The sequence below is a fragment of the Pseudophryne corroboree genome, chromosome 4, assembly GCF_028390025.1.
Source record: "Pseudophryne corroboree isolate aPseCor3 chromosome 4, aPseCor3.hap2, whole genome shotgun sequence".
Lineage (NCBI taxonomy): Eukaryota > Metazoa > Chordata > Amphibia > Anura > Myobatrachidae > Pseudophryne > Pseudophryne corroboree.
The window spans coordinates 935,687,543-935,711,003 of record NC_086447.1 but is presented as its reverse complement, the minus strand read 5'-3'; the positions used below and the strand labels follow the sequence as shown (position 1 = coordinate 935,711,003).

Below are 23,461 nucleotides of genomic sequence, written 5' to 3'. Positions count from 1 at the left end.
ATAGATAGATAGATAGATAGATTACAGTAATGCTAATTTGGATTGTTAAAGAGGTTCTGAAATTAAGTTTCTGCAGTTTTTAAGCGTTTTTGTAGTTTGGTTAGTATTTTATTGATGAATATGATGAGAATATTTAAATTCCATAGAGATTAATTGAAATTTTCACTTATCTTTTTAGATACAGCTATTACCGCTTTTGTTATTTGTACGTATGTAATAAATGTGAAGTGATATAGAAAGTCTGAATTTTTTTTTACTGAACTCAACATCGCTAAATTAGGCAAAAACACATATTCACATACCAGATGCAGGGATTTTTTATTATTATTATTTGTTGAGTATTATTATTTCTGTTTGTAAAGTTATAGGTAGTATTATTATTATTATTATTAATTATAATAATAATGATATTTTATTATTAATAATATTTTTATTATTCCTGTTTGTAAAGTTATAGGTATTATTATTATTAATAATAATAATAATAATAATAATAATGATTTTTTTATTATTAATAATATTTTTTTTCCCTGTATGTAAAGTTATAGGCAGGACTTTTTAAAGTGTCATTTTTTTCCTTTTTCCACCATGTTGATTCCCAGGAACCCACAAAAATCAGGAATGTTTTTAGGAGGACTGTTCAATAAATGAGAATGTAACTGTGCATTTGGGTGGATTAATGAGCACATCTGCTAAAAGAAAAATGTATTGTCTAGGGATTTTTGCTGTGTTTTAAATAACATTTGCTATAGAAACTTTTCCATTGATGTTTGCGATTGTTAGAAATTGTTTTGGGGGGTTTTCATCTACAAAATTTTGTATTTTTAGGGTTTATTGCATTTTAGAAATAGCATTTGGTTTGATATTGGATTGTTTCTTTTTAATGTATTCATCTGATTCATATTTAGAAACAGCAAATTCATCCTTCCATTATCTCAGCTAATAGCCACAAATATCCTTTATAAAGGGACGAAAATGATTTTTGGATAAAGACGACGATTTTTCGCACTTGTGTATCTCTTCTAATGATTTGCTTTTATGAAAACTCAGAGTTTGCATCTGAGGCAAATTAGGAGCTAGAAGAAGATTGAAGTCTTAGCGTGGAGTTTAAGTGCCAGTTCCACCTCCCTGAGCACATGCAGGAGAAAGCTTTGTTAACATTCAAGCCCAGACCTCCGCTGTCACTACTGGTTCTAGTATCGGCGAGTTCCTTTTTGAAGCGGAGCAAATCTTTGCTCAGTTAAGCAAGCGTCAGTCAGATCCAGGCTTGGCTGGCAGCCCAGGGTTGTTAGACTTTTTCATGCTACACCTGAATAAGATATTGACGAGACTTTGCTACCTAAACTGAATAAAGAAACACAAGATAAAAAAAATAAAATTAAATTGTCATAAGACTGACAGAATAATTTGAAGACTAAATCTTACATTGTGAATGTGTATTTTTTTTTTAGCCTGCGGTTTTCCAAAGCTTCTATTCCCACTGACAAGTTACTGTGCAGCCTTGCTGTAAATCACAGGGAATTTCTAAGAGCCCTTATAAGTTGATAAAGTGTATCGTTTTTATTGTAGCGACTATTTAAAGGTTATTTTACACCTTCAGTTGACTTCAGCTTCTGTCTGTTGACCTCCTGTAAGTTTTACTAAATAGGCAGCTTTGTGTTTCTGACTTTTTTTCCGATGCTCTCCAGCTAATAATTAATATCATCAGACTGACTTGTGTATTTTTGCTGCCTAAGGATGCTACACAGGTTTACAGAATTGGATATAACTGTGTTTTGAGAGTCTGTAAGAGCAACAATTGGAAGTAACTGGTTAGTTTAGTTTAAGGCCCTAGTAATAATAACACAGCATGGCAGCCAGATCCTCAGGTTGGGTTACACAGGGCCACACCGTCAGGATGTTCTGGATAAGGGGCTTTTAATGTTCAGCAGTAGAGAGGTAAATATTTTTTTTTTAAATGTCCAATGTCCATCTTGATTTTCATTCATCCTCACTTTGACCAATCACACCACAGAGTAGAATTCATTGACCGCCGTAGATTATAAATTCTGCAAAAGGCGCCATTACTGATATAGGACAGGAGGATGAACTACGAGTATCCAAATACTGCAAATATTCAAAACTGTTAAATGTTTGTGTTGGGTATGGGGCAAGTCTTATGTCCGTATCAGGTTGCATATGGTGATGGACAAAGATAGGGGTTGTATATAGTGGTAATATGGCCGCCTATAGTGAGGGCAAGAGTTCAATTCCACCCAGGGCCCACAATTAAAAGACATAGGGGAGAATTCAATTAGCTGTGGTAATTGCTTTTCACAATTTTTAGCCCAATGTTTTTTTTTTCAGGCAATTCAATTAATTACCTTTTTTCTCGTGGAATGGGAAAAAGAGGATAAGTTCCCGGATGCATGTGTTTTTGCAATCATGGACGCGAATTAACGCCACTTATCACAGATTTTGCTTCTCCTACCTAAGGACTGGTGACACAAAATCCCTGATAATGTCAGCTATCGGCATCAATAGAATTATTCCCTGGGGATCAATTAGCCGCGGTAATTTACCGCAGCTACTGTAATTGAATTCCCCCATAATGGTAGTTTAATTGGCTTCTGAAATAAATAAAAGGTAGGAAATTTATAATGTAAGCCTCATTTATGTAAAGCACTTCACACTTTGTAGGCACTGTATAAACGGGATGCGTTCGGCATCCCGGCGGTCGGAAATCCCAACACTCAGGATGCCGGTGCAGGAACACCAACAGCCGTCATCCCAAAGGTAAGTATTGGGGTTAGGGTTGAAGGGTGGGGAGATTTAGAGGGTTAGGCACAAGAGGGAGTTAGGGTCAGGCACTAGGGAGGCTTAGCCCTAGCTGCCACCTCTCGAGGGTTAGGGGTAGGGGACGGTAAAAATTCTTACCCCCTCTGATGTCAGGATCCTGACCACCGGTATTTCATACTGAACCCATATAAACAGTTAATAAATAAATAATATGATTATATGAAGAGCTTGGTCACTCACAGGTCTGTAGGAAAGACATCAGCCATGTTATATGGGCTTTGGGCTGAAGTACGGATAACGGCCAGATTGGGCTGGCAGGGCTTGCCCATTGTAGACTGCCCTCTGAAGTCATGGCCTGCTTCTCTTATTAATTAATTCTGGCCATGACCAGTAACTATCAAGAGGCAATTACACGTCCGATGGAGAAGGCTTTCCAGCAACCTTCTGACCTCTGTGGGACTTGTCTTGTTGCCACTAGTGAGTTGCCACCAGAGAGATTGCCACTAGTGAGTAGACCGTGCGTCTGAGGGCACATAGACAGGCCGGTGGGACTATGTAGGGATCCAGTGGTTCTGCTTTTGGTAAAAGAAGAGAATAAATAAACGACAGAACCATTGTTTGATTTGTATGAGCTGCTGTGTAACGCGGAGGGAAGTAGTCAGTGCTAGAAGATTGGAAACATGGGCTGTATTTAAATGGAGATGCTCTGCTATTAATCACGTCAAAGCTCTGAGCACTTATGGTTTGAGCGGAGCAAAGCCGGAACCTCAAACAGAAAAACAAGACTTGCGTTATCTTCAAGTGAGCATTAGAAGCCACAGTTTAAATTAGGATATAATGGCGCTCTGACAGCTTAATGAAAACTAATAGCGTGCAGAAATGGCTTTAACCAACTATTGCAATTATTTCTTCTTGTATTTTTTTTCCTTTGTTTTTGCAGAAACATCTTTTATATGTGTTCTTGTTTGTGGGCAAGTATCGCCTCTCTCCACGCGCCCCACTCATCTCAGTGGGCGCTCGAGTAACAGCAGAAGTTAAAAAGAACACAAGATATTTTTCTCCTCCTTTGTTCTCTTCTAAGATGGCTTTCATTTCTCTGCTCGATTTTGGACTCTGTTTGTTTTGTTTCATGTAATTATATCTCCTGTGGGGGGGAGGGAGAATGTAATTAGCTAAATTGGAGCTTAACTGATTTTGCCTGGTATTTTTATTTTCTATTTTATTTAGCGGGTATTTTTTCGCTGGGCTTCCAGAGCAGCGCTATAAAGAGCGAGACGCCTTTTGTACGATACATTGCTGATGTGTTATTTCCAGGTTTTATACACTGCGAAGTGGCAGTTTACAGATTTAAATGGGACATTGCAGCCAGAAAACAGCCCAAATGGCCACTTTGGTGTGTGTAGCTTACAGAACATAAGCTGTCGTGTTTGGCATAATTACAAAGAGCTCTGTTCACATAGAGTTCACTGTCATTTAGGTGCAAATTACGTTTAATCCTACACGTTATATTTAAGTGATCGGTTGCTATAGAGGCTACCATTAGTTACAACTCATTTTAGTTAAAAATCATGAACATACGAGTAGTGTCTCACTGGCCCACAGGGGAACAGGGGAAACCACCGCTGGGCCCCGCTGCCTGGGGGCCCTCCTCCTGCTCTAGTGATCAGGTTCCAGACTGTGTACTGGAATTATACATTATACATATGTTACATTATACTGCACAGGACTATCTTGTATTCTCTACAGTGCATTATACATTATACATATGTTACATTATACTGCACAGGACTATCTTGTATTCTCTACAGTGCATTATACATTATACATATGTTACCTTATACTGCACAGGACTATCTTGTATTCTCTACAGTGCATTATACATTATACATATGTTACATTATACTGCACAGGACTATGGTATATTCTCTACAGTGCATTATACATTATACATATGTTACATTATACTGAACAGGACTATCTTGTATTCTCTACAGTGCATTATACATTATACATGTTACCTTATACTGGACTATGGTGTATTCTCTACAGTACATTATACATATGTTACATTATACAGCACAGGACTATGGTGTATTCTCTACAGTACATTATACATATGTTACATTATACTGCACAGGACTATGGTATATTCTCTACAGTGCATTATACATATGTTACATTATACTGCACAGGACTATGGTGTATTCTCTACAGTGCATTATCCATTATACATATGTTACATTATACAGCACAGGACTATGGTGTATTCTCTACAGTGTATTATACATTATACATATGTTACATTATACTGCACAGTACTATGGTGTATTCTCTACAGTGCATTATACATTACACATATGTTACATTATACTGCACAGGACTATGGTGTATTCTCTACAGTGCATTATACATTATACATATGTTACATTATACTGCACAGGACTATGGTGTATTCTCTACAGTGTATTATACATATGTTACATTATACTGCACAGGACTATGGTGTATTCTCTACAGTGCATTATACATTATACATATGTTACATTATACTGCACAGGACTATGGTGTATTCTCTACAGTGCATTATACATTATACATATGTTACATTATACTGCACAGGACTATGGTGTATTCTCTACAGTGCATTATACATTATACATATGTTACATTACACTCCACAGGACTATGGTGTATTCTCTACAGTGCATTATACATATGTTACATTATACTGCACATGACTATGGTGTATTCTCTACAGTGCATTATACATTATACATATGTTACATTATACTGCACAGGACTATGGTGTATTCTCTACAGTGCATTATACATTATACATATGTTACATTATACTGCACAGGACTATGGTGTATTCTCTACAGTGCATTATACATTATACATATGTTACATTATACTGCACAGGACTATGGTGTATTCTCTACAGTGCATTATACATTATACATATGTTACCTTATACTGCACAGGACTATGGTGTATTCTCTACAGTGCATTATACATTATACATATGTTACATTATATTGCACAGGACTATGGTGTATACTCTACAGTGCATTATACATTATACATATGTTACATTATACTGCACAGGACTATGGTGTATTCTCTACAGTGCATTATACATTATACATATGTTACATTATACTGCACAGGACTATGGTGTATTCTCTACAGTGCATTATACATTATACATATGTTACATTATACTGCACAGGACTATGGTGTATTCTCTACAGTGCATTATACATTATACATATGTTACATTATACTGCACAGTACTATAATGTATTCTCTACAGTGCATTATACATTATACATATGTTACATTATACTGCACAGGACTATGGTGTATTCTCTACAGTGCATTATACATTATACATATGTTACATTATACTGCACAGGACTATGGTGTATTCTCTACAGTGCATTATACATTATACATATGTTACATTACACTGCACAGGACTATGGTGTATTCTCTACAGTGCATTATACATTTGTTACATTATACTGCACATGACTATGGTGTATTCTCTACAGTGCATTATACATTATACATATGTTACACTATACTGCACAGGACTATGGTGTATTCTCTACAGTGCATTATACATTATACATATGTTACATTATACTGCACAGGACTATGGTGTATTCTCTACAGTGCATTATACATTATACATATGTTACATTACACTGCACAGGACTATGGTGTATTCTCTACAGTGCATTATACATTATACATATGTTACCTTATACTGCACAGGAGTATGGTGTATTCTCTACAGTGCATTATACATTATACATATGTTACATTATATTGCACAGGACTATGGTGTATACTCTACAGTGCATTATACATATGTTACATTATACTGCACAGGACTATGGTGTATTCTCTACAGTGCATTATACATTATACATATGTTACATTATACTGCACAGGACTATGGTGTATTCTCTACAGTGCATTATACATTATACATATGTTACATTATACTGCACAGGACTATGGTGTATTCTCTACAGTGCATAATACATTATACATATGTTACATTATACTGCACAGTACTATAATGTATTCTCTACAGTGCATTATACATTATACATATGTTACATTATACTGCACAGTACTATAATGTATTCTCTACAGTGCATTATACATTATACATATGTTACATTATACTGCACAGGACTATGGTGTATTCTCTACAGTGCATTATACATTATACATATGTTACATTATACTGCACAGGACTATGGTGTATTCTCTACAGTGCATTATACATTATACATATGTTACATTATACTGCACAGGACTATGGTGTATTCTCTACAGTGCATTATACATTATACATATGTTACATTATACTGCACAGGACTATGGTGTATTCTCTACAGTGCATTATACATTATACATATGTTACATTACACTGCACAGGACTATGGTGTATTCTCTACAGTGCATTATACATTTGTTACATTATACTGCACAGGACTATGGTGTATTCTCTACAGTGCATTATACATTATACATATGTTACATTATACTGCACAGGACTATGGTATATTTTCTACAGTGCATTATACATTATACATATGTTACATTATACTGCACAGGACTATGGTGTATTCTCTACAGTACATTATACATTATACATATGTTACATTATACTGCACAGGACTATGGTGTATTCTCTACAGTGCATTATACATTATACATATGTTACATTATACTGCACAGTACTATAATGTATCCTCTACAGTGCATTATACATTATACATTTTACCTTATACTGGACTATGATGTATTCTCTACAGTGCATTATACATTATACATATGTTACATTATACTGCACAGGACTATAATGTATTCTCTACAGTGCATTATAAATTATACATGTTACCTTATACTGGACTATGATGTATTCTCTACAGTGCATTATACATTATACATATGTTACATTATACAGCACAGGACTATGGTGTATTCTCTACAGTGCATTATACATTATACATATGTTACATTATACTGCACAGGACTATGGTGTATCCTCTACAGTACATTATACATTATACATATGTTACATTATACTGTACAGGACTATGGTGTATTCTCTACAGTACATTATACATATATTACATTATACTGCACAGGACTATGGTGTATTCTCTACAGTGTATTATACATTATACATATGTTACATTATACAGCACAGGACTATGGTGTATTCTCTACAGTGCATTATACATTATACATATGTTACATTATACTGCACAGGACTATGGTGTATTCTCTACAGTGCATTATACATTATACATGTTACCTTATACTGGACTATGATGTATTCTCTACAGTGCATTATACATTATACATATGTTACATTATACAGCACAGGACTATGGTGTATTCTCTACAGTGCATTATACATTATACATATGTTACATTATACTGCACAGGACTATGGTGTATCCTCTACTGTACATTATACATATGTTACATTATACTGTACAGGACTATGGTGTATTCTCTACAGTGCATTATACATTATACATATGTTACATTATACTGCACTGGATTATGGTGTATTCTCTACAGTGCATTATACATTATACATATGTTACCTTATACTGCACAGGACTATGGTGTATTCTCTACAGTGCATTATACATTATACATTTTACCTTATACTACACAGGACTATGGTGTATTCTCTACAGTGCATTCTACATTATACATATGTTACATTATACTGCACAGGACTATGGTGTATTCTCTACAGTGCATTATACATATGTTACCTTATACTGCACAGGACTATGGTGTATTCTTTACACTGCATTATACATTATACATATGTTACATTATACTGCAGAGGACTATGGTATATTCTCTACAGTGAATTATACATTATACATGTTACCTTATACTGCACAGGACTATAATGTATTCTCTACAGTGTATTGCCAATATTTATCTGGTACATTATCATGCACGCACTAGCAGTAATTATATATTTGTCAAGGGGCCCAGCCCATGCACTCACTAATGGTTAGGCAATCCAATGCAACGGCTGGCCACACCCCCTCTGGAGACTGACCACTCCCCTAAACATGGGCCCCTACCACTGCATTCCCCGGTGGGCCCTTCTTGCCCCAGTCCGACACTGCATACGAGGATTTCTACAAGATAGAGCGTGGAAGACATAAAGAAAATCATCCGCACTGAATAAGTAACATAGAAACATAGAATTTGACGGCAGATAAGAACCACTTGGCCCATCTAGTCTGCCCCTTTTTTTATCCTTTAAGTAGTGGCATAGACGGGCTGCAGATTGTTGCACCTTGTTGTTCGGCTGTCCAATCATGTGCTGCGTTTATAACGTATCTGTTGCCTACAGATGTGACCTTATTCACCTAGACACTACTTAGATGCTCCGCCATGTGTAGCGGTTCCGGTACCCTCATACTTTACACAGGGTGTAAAGGTACTGCTCACTACGGTAACTGCAGTCCAGACCAGCAATGTCTCCCCGAGCCCCTGCGGGTCCTTAAAGGTGAGGCCACTAGAGGGGGAGAGGTGGGGTACATTACTGCAATCAGTACAATCAGCAGACTACAGACACAACTAGAGGAAATAAACCATATTTGGCTACGTTTCATACTATAGGTAGCCGCTGGGGAATACTGGTGGGCAGGAATAAATAAGAGGAGGATGTTATATGATGATGAAGCATGATGCGTTAACCTCGCTAGTGGTCCAAAAAGTTTAGGTGAAAGTAGGCGGAGTTTCAGTGAGAAGTGGCCGTTTCTGGCACACCTGGGCTATTTAGGTCTAAGTGTTGGAAGGTTTTCTGCTGCCTGTACATCGCAATACAGCACTGTAAACCCCTCATTGTTATTGTTTGATAAGATTAATACTAACACAGTCAGAGCCTCTTATTTTGTGTGTTGATAATAACTTGTCCTGTAAATATAGTTTAAAAAGATTATTTGTGTCACTTTTTTTCAGAATCACATTTTCTGGACGGGCCGTAAGGATATGACCTTTGAGGTAGAAATTTAGAAAGTGTACTGTGTTCAAGAAAGGTAGGACCGGGAACATTGGATTTCATTTACGGCATGCAAGCCTGTAGACTAAAGTATATTCATTGTATCTGTGTGTATCATGTCTAGAAATCAGTTATTCACCTATTATTTAGCAAGCATCAGTTACTATATGGAATAACTGCCTGCCCAAGATCATTACGTCTTCTCCATGCTATTTACATCAACATACAACCGTTTAAATGATTGCCCCTTTAATGCACAGGGCAGACTCGCTGGGAACTCGCCGATGCCTGAAAGTTGCAGGCTATTACATTTACCCACAATGGTTTAAATATAATCGTCTGCAAGGAAGAGAAAGTGCGAGATTTCATATGAGTCTGGATGGATCTTTAAAGCGGCAATCTTTTCCTCAGCATACCCAGATTGGTTCTACCATGTGTGTGTGTGAAGTGGTCACTGTGTGGTATCTCTGGACACGCCAGCAGATGCCACGTTTCTTCAGATCACTTTGATGTCATTATATCAGCTGTAAGTTACTTGTGTATGAAAAGTCTATAAAGCCAGAAGATTGGGAAGCTGGAGGTCTCCCAAAACCAGGAGGGGACACTTACCACTATACTAACGAGGACTGACTTAACGGGAATGCTGGCTGCTGTACCGGCGGGGACTATTACCATTGTACCATGCCTAACTCATTAATGAGGTTGATTTACTAGCATTGCCCAATGGTGCAAATATGCACTGAAATGGTAGCAGCCAATAAAACATTTGCTTTCATCCTTGCACTCAATCATAAAAGCTCATTGCTGATTGAGTGACATGGTTATAGTTTAGATTGGCACCTTTGAGCATAGCTCCCATCACCATAGGTGAGTGTATCGGAATACGGGCATGGCGACGTGTCCGCATCGTGGTAGGTGCTGGCGGAACCATCCAGACCCGCTGTAAGTGGACATACCTCATCTACGAGGACAGTGCCGCAGCTCAGAGCCCTCATATAAGGACTGTTCTACTGAACTTGTGATGGGTGTAAGTTATGCCTATGACCAACGTTAGTAAATAACCTTTCATAATGTCTACAATATGCAAAGTAATTCATTTAAGGAATATGTAAGCACTTGTGGTAAAATGACATTTCTCTGTAGTGAACTGATACATGAGATGTTGGTTATTATCTATCACATGGTTGAGATGTTGGTTATTATCTATCACATGGTTAAGATGTTGGTTATGATCTATCACATGGTTGAGATGTTTGTTATGATCTATCACATGGTTGAGATGTTGGTTATTATCTATCACATGGTTGAGATGTTGGTTATGATCTATCACATGGTTGAGATGTTTGTTATGATCTATCACATGGTTGAGATGTTGGTTATTATCTATCACATGGTTGAGATGTTGGTTATGATCTATCACATGGTTGAGATGTTTGTTATGATCTATCACATGGTTGAGATGTTTGTTATGATCTATCACATGGTTGAGATGTTTGTTATGATCTATCACATGGTTGAGATGTTGGTTATGATCTATCACATGGTTGAGATGTTGGTTATGATCTATCACATGGTTGAGATGTTTGTTATGATCTATCACATGGTTGAGTGGTGGTTGAATTAGGTTTCCATTTTATGGACTAAAATTGTAGAGATAATGAAAAAATCTACCCACCACCAATTACACAACTTACATCTGCAGTGTCTTTGAAGTTGATGTTGACAGCTCATCAGGTGAAGGCTTTAGGTTGGTCACACAATATTGTTGATAATCCTCGGTTGTCTACACCTCCTAATGTCAGATCCAGGAATCCAGACAGCAGACGTGGCCATGTCACAATGCTCTCAGGTCTGCATCCTTATGGGGACGTGGCCTCTAATACCCCTTTTCCACTAGTGATGCAGGTCGCAGCCGGGAGCCTGACACGGGTGCTACTCGGCTGCGAACCGCATCAGAGCCCCCTTTCCCACTGCACTCACCAACCCGGCATATTGCCGGGTTGGTGACGCTTGCTGTGATGCGGCAGGGGCGGCGCTGGGAGATCACATGATCTCTCAGCGTCGCCCTTCCATAGACTGTGAACGGGAGCCATGTCGCATCGACACGGCTTCCGTTTACACTGCACAGCTTACCAGGTTGAACTCGTGTTCAACCCGGTAAGCTACCCGGGTAGTATTCCCGGATCACTTGATCCGGGTTTATGCAGAGGGAGCCGTTTCCACTAGCAAAAAACACGGGTAAATGTGCGCCCCCGTGCATTTACTTGTGTTTTTTGAGCTAGTGGGAAAGGGGTTTTAATAAGGGTCGGAGGAGGGCCTGGGGCATGTGCCCTTACCCATAGACCCTCTTATCCTAGCATTCCCTTATTTCCACACACACACACCAGTGTTTGTGGTAAACAGGAGACATCTCCCGACTTTCCCACCTGGCACAGACGTATACAGGATGTCAGAATCGATTCCTAAAATTTGGGCTTTCTGTCTTAAATCAAGGTTTGGGGGAAATGACTGTCACAACAGTGAAACATCACCTTTGAAAAGAGAGTAATTATCTCATTGACATAATAATGAAAAACAACAAATTTGAAAGCCCCTCCGTTATAGGTGTGTTTGACCCGGAACAGACCCACTTCAGATTATCAGTGATCAGCTCCTGGTTGGCCCCAATTTTTTCGTGGATGGGTCTAGAACATCCTGTAGCCAATCAGATCCCAGCACCCTGCTTCCTGGTCCCATCCCCCTTTTCATGACATCACACCAGGGGCATCCGGCCCTGGTCATATTAGTGCCCCGCTACATTACTGGCCACAGCAGCAGAACATGAGCGGATTGAATGGGAATTGTCCACTCCTGTGATTAGTAGAGACGGGACTGGGTGTCAGGGGCCGTGTCATGGGTATGAGTAGGGGAAGGTAGACAGCGGGAAGTCTGTAGAGTCCAAGCTTTTACATTTTCATCTCTATGTACCGATTAGGGAAGCCAATCCCGGGCCATTTTTTCAATCCTGGGTATCGGGATTGAAAAATGGCCAATCCCGGGATACCCGGGATTGGCTTTTAGCCATGTGGCCGCCCCCTCGCCCCGCCCTCCCCGCACACATAACTCACCATATACCGGGGTGGGCGGAGCCGGAAGAAGGAAGCCGGGCAGCGTCTGAGATTCCTGTGGACGCTCAACGCTGATCCCTCAATCCCCGGGATTGGAGCTTCCAATCCTGGGATTGAATCCCGACCGTTTTTGGCACTAAATTCCAGGGTTCCCGCCGATCCCGGGATTGGCCACCATGGTACCGATATCCAATATCTGGCATCAGAACCACAAATCTCATCTGTGGCTGAAATATATTCTAGAAGCCCTTAATCAATTCATCTGTGACCCAACCCCTGAAAGGATAAATGTGCCCAAATTTGCAGAAGAGGGGATAGAGTATTGCAGTGGTAATATATTATATTTGGAAGAAGTTGCTTGTGTTTTGTGCATTGTGCTTATTAATTCTAAACTAATGATTCTGAATATAAATTCTGCAGTGTTTTCATAGGAACTGTTCTGGGAATAAAATCCATATTTGTGTGTGCTGCTCTGTTCTTTATTTTTCCGCACTGATTTTGCTAAATATGCCTGCTAAATGAGATCCTTCCAAAATGCACCCCCGAGGCCTGAGCATTTTATTCAAGTTTTACAAAGGATATTTCTACAGTGCTTTCATGATCTAATTTGCACATTTGTATGTTGAAATCCCCCAGTGCAGCCCCAATACGGTATCTTACAGTCAGAATCTCACTTCCTTCTCCTCTGCCCTGACAGTCCCCTTATCTTCCACTTAGCAAGGTGCCGAGAATTATTCTTCCAAAACTCTTTAGAGGTAGTCATCTTTCCGCCGCTGATAATCCATGTGAAACTTAACCTGTGAGGGGACAGATGACCCGCCTCTGCTCAGCATGCAACACGCAATACCTACAATTAAGCCTGAAAGCACAAACTGATGTTGTTCATACATTTTAGGGTTTGCTTGCTGAGCAGAACACATATTGCTAAACAACATCTTATAATGAGGCTTTGAAAAGCGGAAACGTGCACTTTTATGCACAATTTCACCTGATTTACAGCAAATCCGTGCACTTACCCGTTCTGTCTTTCCATGGTTCTACTAGCAGACACTTTGCACAATATGTAACAGTTTTGTGAAGATGTATATGAGTAAGACAAAAGTTCAAGTCTACAGTTATGCATTATGTAGCTCATGGCAGTAATGTTACATTGCACTGTATTTATTCTGAGTTATAGGGGTATATGCAATTCCGGACGAATTGCGTCTTTTTTTCGCCCGTTTTTAAATTCGACACAATTCGACCGTCGAATCCCGGCCGGCAGGTGCCGGAATTCGACATATTCAATTAAAAACGGATTTGACAGTCCCGCTGTCGAAAAACGGACCAATTGACGGATAAGTGCGTCCTGGATTCGACTTTTCGGACAGCACAAAAATGGTTAAAAAACCCTAAAAAAAATTGCGTGGGGTCCCCCCTCCTAAGCATAACCAGCCTCGGGCTCTTTGAGCCGGTCCTGGTTGTAAAAATACGGGGAAAAAATGGACAGGGGATCCCCCGTATTTTTAGAACCAGCACCGGGCTCTGCGTCCGGTCCTGGTGCAAAAAATACGGGGAACAAAAAGCGTAGGGGTCCCCCGTATTTTTAACACCAGCACCGGGCTCCACTAGCTGGAGAGATAATGCCACAGCCGGGGGACACTTTTATACCGGTCCCTGCGGCCGTGGCATTAAATCCCCAACTAGTCACCCCTGGCCGGGGTACCCTGGAGGAGTGGGGACCCCTTAAATCAAGGGGTCCCCCCTCCAGCCACCCAAGGGCCAGGGGTGAAGCCCGAGGCTGTCCCCCCATCCATGGGCTGCGAATGGGGGGCTGATAGCCTTGTGTAAAGTAAAAGAATATTGTTTTTTTGCAGAAGAACTACAAGTCCCAGCAAGCCTCCCCCGCAAGCTGGTACTTGGAGAACCACAAGTACCAGCATGCGGGGGTAAAATGGGCCCGCTGGTACCTGTAGTTCTTCTACAAAAAATACCCAAATAAAAACAGGACACGCACACCGTGAAAGTAAAACTTTATTACATACATGCCGACACACACATACTTACTTATGTTCACACGCTGACTCTGTCCACGTCTCCAAGTAGAATCCGGGGTACCTGAAAATAAAATTCTACTCACCTAAATCCAGTGTGTCCTGTTCTGTTTTTGTAATCCATGTACTTGGCAAAAAAACAAACTGCATACCCGATCCACGCACTGAAAGGGGTCCCGTGTTTACACATGGGACCCCTTTCCCCGAATGCTGAGACCCCCCGTGACTCCTGTCACAGAGGGTCCCTTCAGCCAATCAGGGAGCGCCACATCGTGGCACTCTCCTGATTGGCTATGCGCGTCTGAGCTGTCAGCGCATTGCACAGCCGCTCCATTATCTTCAATGGTGGGAACTTTGCGGTCAGCGGTGTGGTTACCCGCGGTCAGCCGCTGTGTAAACATGGGACCCCTTTCAGTGCGTGGATCGGGTATGCGGTTTGTTTTTTTGCCAAGTACGTGGATTACAAAAAAGAAAAGGACAGCCACACTGGATTTAGGTGAGTATAACTTTATTTTCAGATACACCCTGGATTCTACTTGGAGGAGTGGACAGAGGTCGACGTGTGAACATAGGTTAGTATGTGTGTGTCAGCATGTATGTAATAAAGTTTTACTATCACGGTGTGCGTGTCCTGTTATTATTTGGGTATTTTTTTTGCAGTAGAACTACAGGTACCAGCGGGCCCTTTTTTCATCGCATGCTGGTACTTGTGGTTCTCCAAGTACCAGCTTGCAGGGGAGGCTTGCTGGGACTTGTAGTTCTTCTGCAAAAAACAATATTCTTTTATTTTACACAAGGCTATCAGCCCCCCATCCGCAGCCCATGGATGGGGGGACAGCCTCGGGCTTCACCCCTGGCTCTTGGGTGGCTGGAGAAGGGGACCCCTTGATTTATGGGGTCCCCACTCCTCCAGGGTACCCCGGCCAGGGATGACTAGTTGGGGATTTAATGCCACGGCCGAAGGGACGAAGTGTCCCCCGGCTGTGGCATTATCTCTCCAGCTAGTGGAGCCCGGTGCTGGTGTTAAAAATACGGGGGACCCGTACGCTTTTTGTCCCCCGTATTTTTTGCACCAGGACCGGACGCAGAGCCCGGTGCTGGTTCTAAAAATACGGGGGATCCCCTGTCCATTTTTCCCCCGTATTTTTACAACCAGGACCTGCTCAAAGAGCCCGAGGCTGGTTATGCTTAGGAGGGGGGACCCCACGCATTTTTTTTTCTTGATTTTAACCCATTCCCACCCCTTCCCACTGAAAACCATGCTCTCTCATTTTAGTCAGTTAAAAAAAATATATTCTTTTAAAAAATATATAAATAATACTTGTGTCTCCTAATAGACAAACCAAGTACATAATCCCTTCTAATATAAATAGATATGCTATTAGCAATAAAAAAAAACACAAAAAAAATGTTTTACATTTTTTTTTATTAGATTCCGTCAGCAAAGTGAGGCGGAATGAAATTGACAAAATTACTGTCGAAAAGCACTGTTGTCGAATCGACATTCTTCAATTGAATATACTTTTGTCGAAAAGCCGCATTTTTAACAGTGCAGACATGTCGAATTTGACAACTGTCGAATTTGAAAAAGTCGAATCTGAAACGTCCGTTTTTTTTGTCGAAGAATGCCCCGTTTTTCGACTTTTGCTGCAATTCGACCGCAATTGCATATACTCCATAGTATTTCACCTATGGTGTGCGGCATCAGCGGATATCAGAATAGTGATCAGCTCACAATAGTGACTTTAAATGCAGGATAGAAATTCAGTGCATCTTGGTGTATTCAGGTTCACCTAAAGCTTCAGGCCAGTATAGAGCACTACAGTGGATATTTGCCTTCTGTCCCAGAATTCCTAGGATGGACCCAGTTCTGGGCTCAACAGGTCAGATCCTGACCAATCCCCAGTGAGGATCCCATATCCTGACCACTCCCCAGTGAGGATCCCAGATCCTGACCAGTTCCCTAGTGAGGTGTGTGGTACGGGGACCTGGAAACATGATTTTTACAGCGGAACGCGGGGCCAAGATGTTACTCTCACTTCCTTGCCACCCAACTGAGGACTAGAGGGGTAGGGGAAAGAAAGACATACCGTTGTTATAGCAGCCTATTATCCGCTGTTCTGAGGAGTATCATTGATGTCTACTTCTGAACCGCTGACCATTAGCAGGGCCTAGAATAGTCGGCGACTCAGTTGCCATCTTTGCACTGTTGGCGGTGTTTATTATAATCTTTGGTAGCGAAATATTTAATTTTGTGAGTTGCTTTTTCAATTTAAGTGTTTGTTCAGTGCTGAAATCATAAAGGAAAACGTTCATGTGGGTGTATACTCCGCACACGGGGTCATATGTAAACATGACGCAAAGGGAGGAATTCAATTAGCCGCGGTAATTTACTGAGGTTAACTGATCCCCAGGGGGTTATCTAATTAGCTGTGAAAGCCGGAACTATCTGGGATTTTTATCACCTGCTTGGAGGCAGGGGCAAACAAAATCCCTGATAAATGCCGTTGTTTCACAGCCACGGTCGTGAAAACACATGGACAGGAAACTTTTCCCGGATGTGTTTTCACTTGAAAAAAAAAGTCTTTAATTGAATTGCCTGAAAAAAATTCATTGGGCAAAAAAAACTGCGGTAAAGACAATTTTTTTTACACTAAAATTTTAATGGTCTTGATTAATTTTCCCCGTAAGTATCAATTGTACTGCAGTGTTATATCCCTAAATACAAAGTTCTAGCACTACACCAGTTACATCCGTGATTCCATCTGAACCCCTGACCTGGGTACACACCCACACGGACCTTGTGATAGCAGCTGTAGTATTAAGTCTATGGGGGGTATTCAATTAAGTGCCTTTTTTTGACTGGTCAAAAAAACGCACTAATTCGACACAGGATATTCATTTTTTAATCAATTTTCGCCCATATTGCACCAAAAACGGGCAACACATGTATCAGTGGCGAATTCACCGATACACGTGGTTTTCACCAGTGCCAGATCAACCAGTCGAAAAAACGAACGTGCATTGAATAGGTCGAATGTAAATTCGACCTAAAAACAGGCGAAAAGTGACTTTTTTTTTTGACTGGTTGAAAAAAATGGCACTAATTGAATTCCCCCCTATTCGTTTTAGCTTGATTCTGTCAATAAATGCACTTTGATTTGGAACTAGTGAAATAACCATTTACTTGTGTTTCACAAATTAGCTACAACTTTTGCAACAGATACAGATTCCTTACATGATCATCTTAGATGTTCTTAATTTTGTAATTAAATGTAAATGCTATAGAAAATGATATACGTTTTAAACTTTAACATTTTGGTTAAGCTTATGCAGTGTTTTAATTAGCTTTGTATAATTAAATAGCTTTAAACTGCACAAGAGCTGGAATGTGTGTGTGTTATTCTGCAGAGAGTTCCGCTATAGGGGCATGTCATTCTCCATGTCCCCTATCAGAACTTTGGCTCCCAAATTCTTTATAGCAGTTTCCTTTTTCCCTTATTTTAGGCTCTGACCGTTAGTGTGCACTGATAGTACTGCCACGTCTGCTTACATAGGTTACAGCAGGGATTTCCTATATCTTCAGGTACCCCCGGCAAGTCAAGTTTTCAGGATTTCTTTGTTCATGCACTGGTGGGTTAATATACTTTTCCTTGGTCAGTAATGAACCCACCTATTTCCACAGACAGGAATCCTGAAAACATGACCTGTTTGGGGTACGTGAGGATTTGGAGTTGAAAATTCCTGGTTTGTATTGTTTACCGAGCCATAGTGATGTGTCTAATAATGGGGGTCATTCCGAGTTGATTGCTAGCTGCTGTTGTTCGCAGCGCAGTGATCAGTGAAAAAAACGGCTAATCTGCGCATGCGTATGCACCGCAATGCGCACGCGCGACGTACGGGTACGAAGTCCTTTGTGGTTTTGCACAGGCTCTAGTGAAGCTTTCAGTCGCACGGCCGAATGCAGGAAGATTGACATGAAGGGGGCGTTTCTGGGTGTCAACCGACGCAGGCGTGGCTGGGAAAACGCAGGTGTGGCTGGGCGAACGCTGGGCGGGTGTGTGACGTCAAAAGCCGTCCCTCCGTCGTTAGAATCAACGCACACGGAGAGTAACTACAGGGCTGGTCTTGTTTTGCACAAAATGATTTTGCAGGCGCTCTGGTGCACAGGCGTTCTCACTTCTGCAAAGAGAAAATACACTCCCCTGTGGGCGGCGACAATGCGTTTGCACGGCTGCTAAAAGTAGCTAGCGAGCGATCAACTCGGAATGACCCCCTATATGCAGCAATAGTAAAGATTTGTTACTGTATCTCTGCTCATGGAACAGATAGGTGATCGCCTCTCACCACAATTTACTAATAACACTATCCCAGGGCAGCTGAGCGATCGCCAGTTCCCTGGTGATACTCCTGCCATTACCACAGCCAGTCTTACGGCCGTCTATACAGGCGGTAGCTGGACTTGGGATTCCCCTTCCACTTATACCCCTTTTACACCTACGAGCACGGGTCGCAGCCGGGAGCCTGACACGGGAGCTGCCCCCTGCTGCGACCCGTGCTCGGTCCCTTTCCCATTAGCAGTCACAACCCGGCATATGCCGGGTTGGTGACGCTTCTAGCTACACGGCAGGGGCGGCGCAGGGAGATCACATGATCTCCCAGCGCCGCCCATCCATACAGTGTAAACGGGAGCCGTGTCGCATCGACACGGCTCCCGTTTACACTACACCCTACCCGGATCATTCCCGTGTCCTACCCAGGTAAATAGCCGGGTAGGATTCACGGGTCACTTGATCCGGGTTTACCCTTTTCCACTTGCCAAAAACACGGGTAAATGCGCGCCCCCGTGCATTTACCCGTGTTTTTTGAGCTAGTGGAAAAGGGGTATAACATTGTTATGTTTGTTAATTTATTTATTATGACGACTTTGGGAAAATGCTTTATTTAAATAAGAGGAATTCTACAATACATATTACCAGGGATATCTATTGCCAGTCGAGGACTACTTATGGGATCCGGTCTCAGTAACTAGGTCGACCACTATTGGTTGACAGTAACCAGTGCGACATGTTCTAGGTCGGCAAGTCAAAAGGTCAACATGAGTTTTTCACAATTTTTTTCTTTTTTTGAACTTTTTCATTCTTAACGATCCACGCGGACTACGACTGGGAATAGAAATCTGAAGCGCGAGCCATGAGGGGACACGGTGCACTAATTGGGGTTCCCGGTCACTGTACGGAGAAAACGACCCCCCAAAGAAACATCAAAAACTCATGTCGACCTTTTCACCTGTCGACCTAGAGACCCTGTCGACCTAGTTACTGACGACCAATAGTGGTCGACCTAGACACTGTTACTGTCGACCTTCTATACCACACCCACTACTTACTTAGGGAGAAGCCCTATCTCTTTGAATAACTTCAGTTGAAGAATCTGCTTTCATCCCTATGGACCTATAGATCCCGTCGTTTTCTATATTTTCTATACTTCCTCCCAAAAGCCTCCTGTTACTCTCACACCTAATATTACATATATGATACATTTTAGACAATGCAAAATGATCTAGAGGTGTGTAGAGTGTTTGATGTGTCTCAGTATATAATCTATTTATATACCCGGCTATAACATTTCTTCAAAGCCGTACAGGGAAGACGTGAGGGTTGGAATAGAGTAAAGTACAAAGGTGTCGGAAACCAACAAGAAAAAGGTGGGGTGACAGGAGAGACCATGGTGGTCATTCCGAGTTGTTCGCTAGCTGTTTTCAGTCGCAGCGCAGAGATTAGGCAAAAAAGCGGCACTTCTGCACATGCGTATGCGGCGCAATGCGCATGCGCGACTTACTTTCACAAAAGCCGATGGTTTTTTACACAAGGTCTAGCGAAGCTTTTCAGTCGCACTGGTGGCCGCAGAGTGATTGACATGAAGTGGGCGTTTCTGGGTGTCAACTGACCATTTTCAGGGAGTGTTCGAAAAAACGCAGGCGTGCCAGGAAAAACGCAGGCGTGGCTGGGCGAACGCACGGCGTGTTTGTGACGTCAAAACGGGAACTGAATGGTCTGAAGTGATCGCAAGCGCTGAGTAGGTCTGGAGCTACTCTGAAACTGCTCAAAAATATTTTGTAGCCGCTCTGCGATCCTTTCGTTCGCACTTCTGCTAAGCTAAAATACACTCCCAGTGGGCGGCGGCATAGCGTTTGCACGGCTGCTAAAAGCAGCTAGTGAGCGATCAACTCGGAATGAGGGCCCATAAACAGAGCCGGCGTGTGGCGTTAGGTTGGAGACTGTGACTTGCACACTGGCTGGCAGAATGTGACGCAGATGGTATAATCCGGGCTCTGTGTCCGGTACACTCGGCTGTGGAACTCTTCTCCTTACATCTATTACACTGGCTGGCAGAATGTGACGCAGATGGTATAATCCGGGCTCTGTGTCCGGTACACTCGGCTGTGGAACTCTTCTCCTTACATCTATTACACTGGCTGGCAGAATGTGACGCAGATGGTATAATCCGGGCTCTGTGTCCGGTACACTCGGCTGTGGAACTCTTCTCCTTACATCTATTACACTGACTGGCAGAATGTGACGCAGATGGTATAATCCGGGCTCTGTGTCCGGTACACTCGGCTGTGGAACTCTTCTCCTTACATCTATTACACTGGCTGGCAGAATGTGACGCAGATGGTATAATCCGGGCACTGTGTCCGGTACACTCGGCTGTGGAACTCTTCTCCTTACATCTATTACACTGGCTGGCAGAATGTGACGCAGATGGTATAATCCGGGCACTGTGTCCAGTACACTCGGCTGTGGAACTCTTCTCCTTACATCTATTACTCTGACTGGCAGAATGTGACGCAGATGGTATAATCCGGGCGCTGTGTCCGGTACACTCGGCTGTGGAACTCTTCTCCTTACATCTATTACACTGACTGGCAGAATGTGACGCAGATGGTATAATCCGGGCTCTGTGTCCGGTACACTCGGCTGTGAAACTCTTCTCCTTACATCTATTACACTGACTGGCAGAATGTGACGCAGATGGTATAATCCGGGCTCTGTGTCCGGTACACTCGGCTGTGGAACTCTTCTCCTTACATCTATTACACTGGCTGGCAGAATGTGACGCAGATGGTATAATCCGGGCTCTGTGTCCGGTACACTCGGCTGTGGAACTCTTCTCCTTACATCTATTACACTGACTGGCAGAATGTGACGCAGATGGTATAATCCGGGCTCTGTGTCCGGTACACTCGGCTGTGGAACTCTTCTCCTTACATCTATTACACTGACTGGCAGAATGTGACGCAGATGGTATAATCCGGGCGCTGTGTCCGGTACACTCGGCTGTGGAACTCTTCTCCTTACATCTATTACACTGACTGGCAGAATGTGACGCAGATGGTATAATCCGGGCTCTGTGTCCGGTACACTCGGCTGTGGAACTCTTCTCCTTACATCTATTACACTGGCTGGCAGGAGTACAACTAGTAGCTGCTCCTACAGTACTTCTGCAAATAGATGAGAAATGAAAGGTAACAATCTGGAAGGAATAAGCTGTATACACAGTATAGAGGTAACACAAGAACAGCTGATATTTGTGGGGGAAATAGAACACAGAATTATTGCGTAACAATAACAATGTATCAAATTCACAACATTTCAGAATGGAGACTGAATTCCCATCAGGTTTCTGGGTGCACCCACTAACACCACGGGTTCAGTCCCTCTTGCTGTACTGTATAGAGCAGGGGTGGGCAATTATTTCAGCTGGGGGGCCGCTTAACACTTCCAGCGAATATTCGAGGGCCACACACAAAATACTCAAAAAGAGTCCCCTTTTTACACATTACGGCAGATAGCGTCCCCTTTTTACACATTACGGCAGACATCGTCCCCCTTTTTACACATTACAGCAGACAGCGCCCCCGTTTTTACACATTACGGCAGACATCGTCCCCTTTTTACACATTACAGTAGACAGCGCCCCCGTTTTTACACATTACGGCAGACATTGTCCCCCTTTTTACACATTACGGCAGACTGCGTCCACTTTTTACACATTACGGCAGACTGCGTCCCCTTTTTACACATTACAGCAGACAGTGCCCCCGTTTTTACACATTACGGCAGACATTGTCTCCCTTTTTACACATCACAGCAGACAGTGCCTCCGTTTTTACACATTACGGCAGACATCGTCCCCCTTTTTACACATTACGGCAGACAGCATCACCCTTTTTTACACATTACGGCAGACAGTCCCTACCTCCCTATCCCCTCCCTCCCCTAAACCCATATTGTAGTTTTTAACTCAGCTGCCTCCCCACCCCTAAACCTATATGGCAGCTTAAGCAGTGATCCAGGGTCTGGCAGGACAGGGGGTTTACCTGTTCGTCACAGTGGCAGACGATCCCCGCTGTCCGATGATGCCGCCTGGAGTCACTGCTGATGTGGCCTCTCTTGCTCCCGCTCGCT

At 42.0% G+C, this 23,461-nt stretch overlaps 1 protein-coding gene across 4 annotated transcripts in view; it reads left to right on the top strand.

Annotated features, from left to right (window-relative positions):
- The window catches only part of ESRRG (estrogen related receptor gamma), a 1,264,625-nt gene that overhangs the window by 779,241 nt on the left and 461,923 nt on the right, over window positions 1-23,461 (top strand). For all 4 annotated transcript variants that reach the window (XM_063919111.1, XM_063919106.1, XM_063919101.1 and 1 more), the window contains one exon: window positions 9,808-9,884. The gene's annotated coding sequence lies outside the window, so the exon portion shown is untranslated. The remainder of the gene's footprint in view (window positions 1-9,807; window positions 9,885-23,461) is intronic.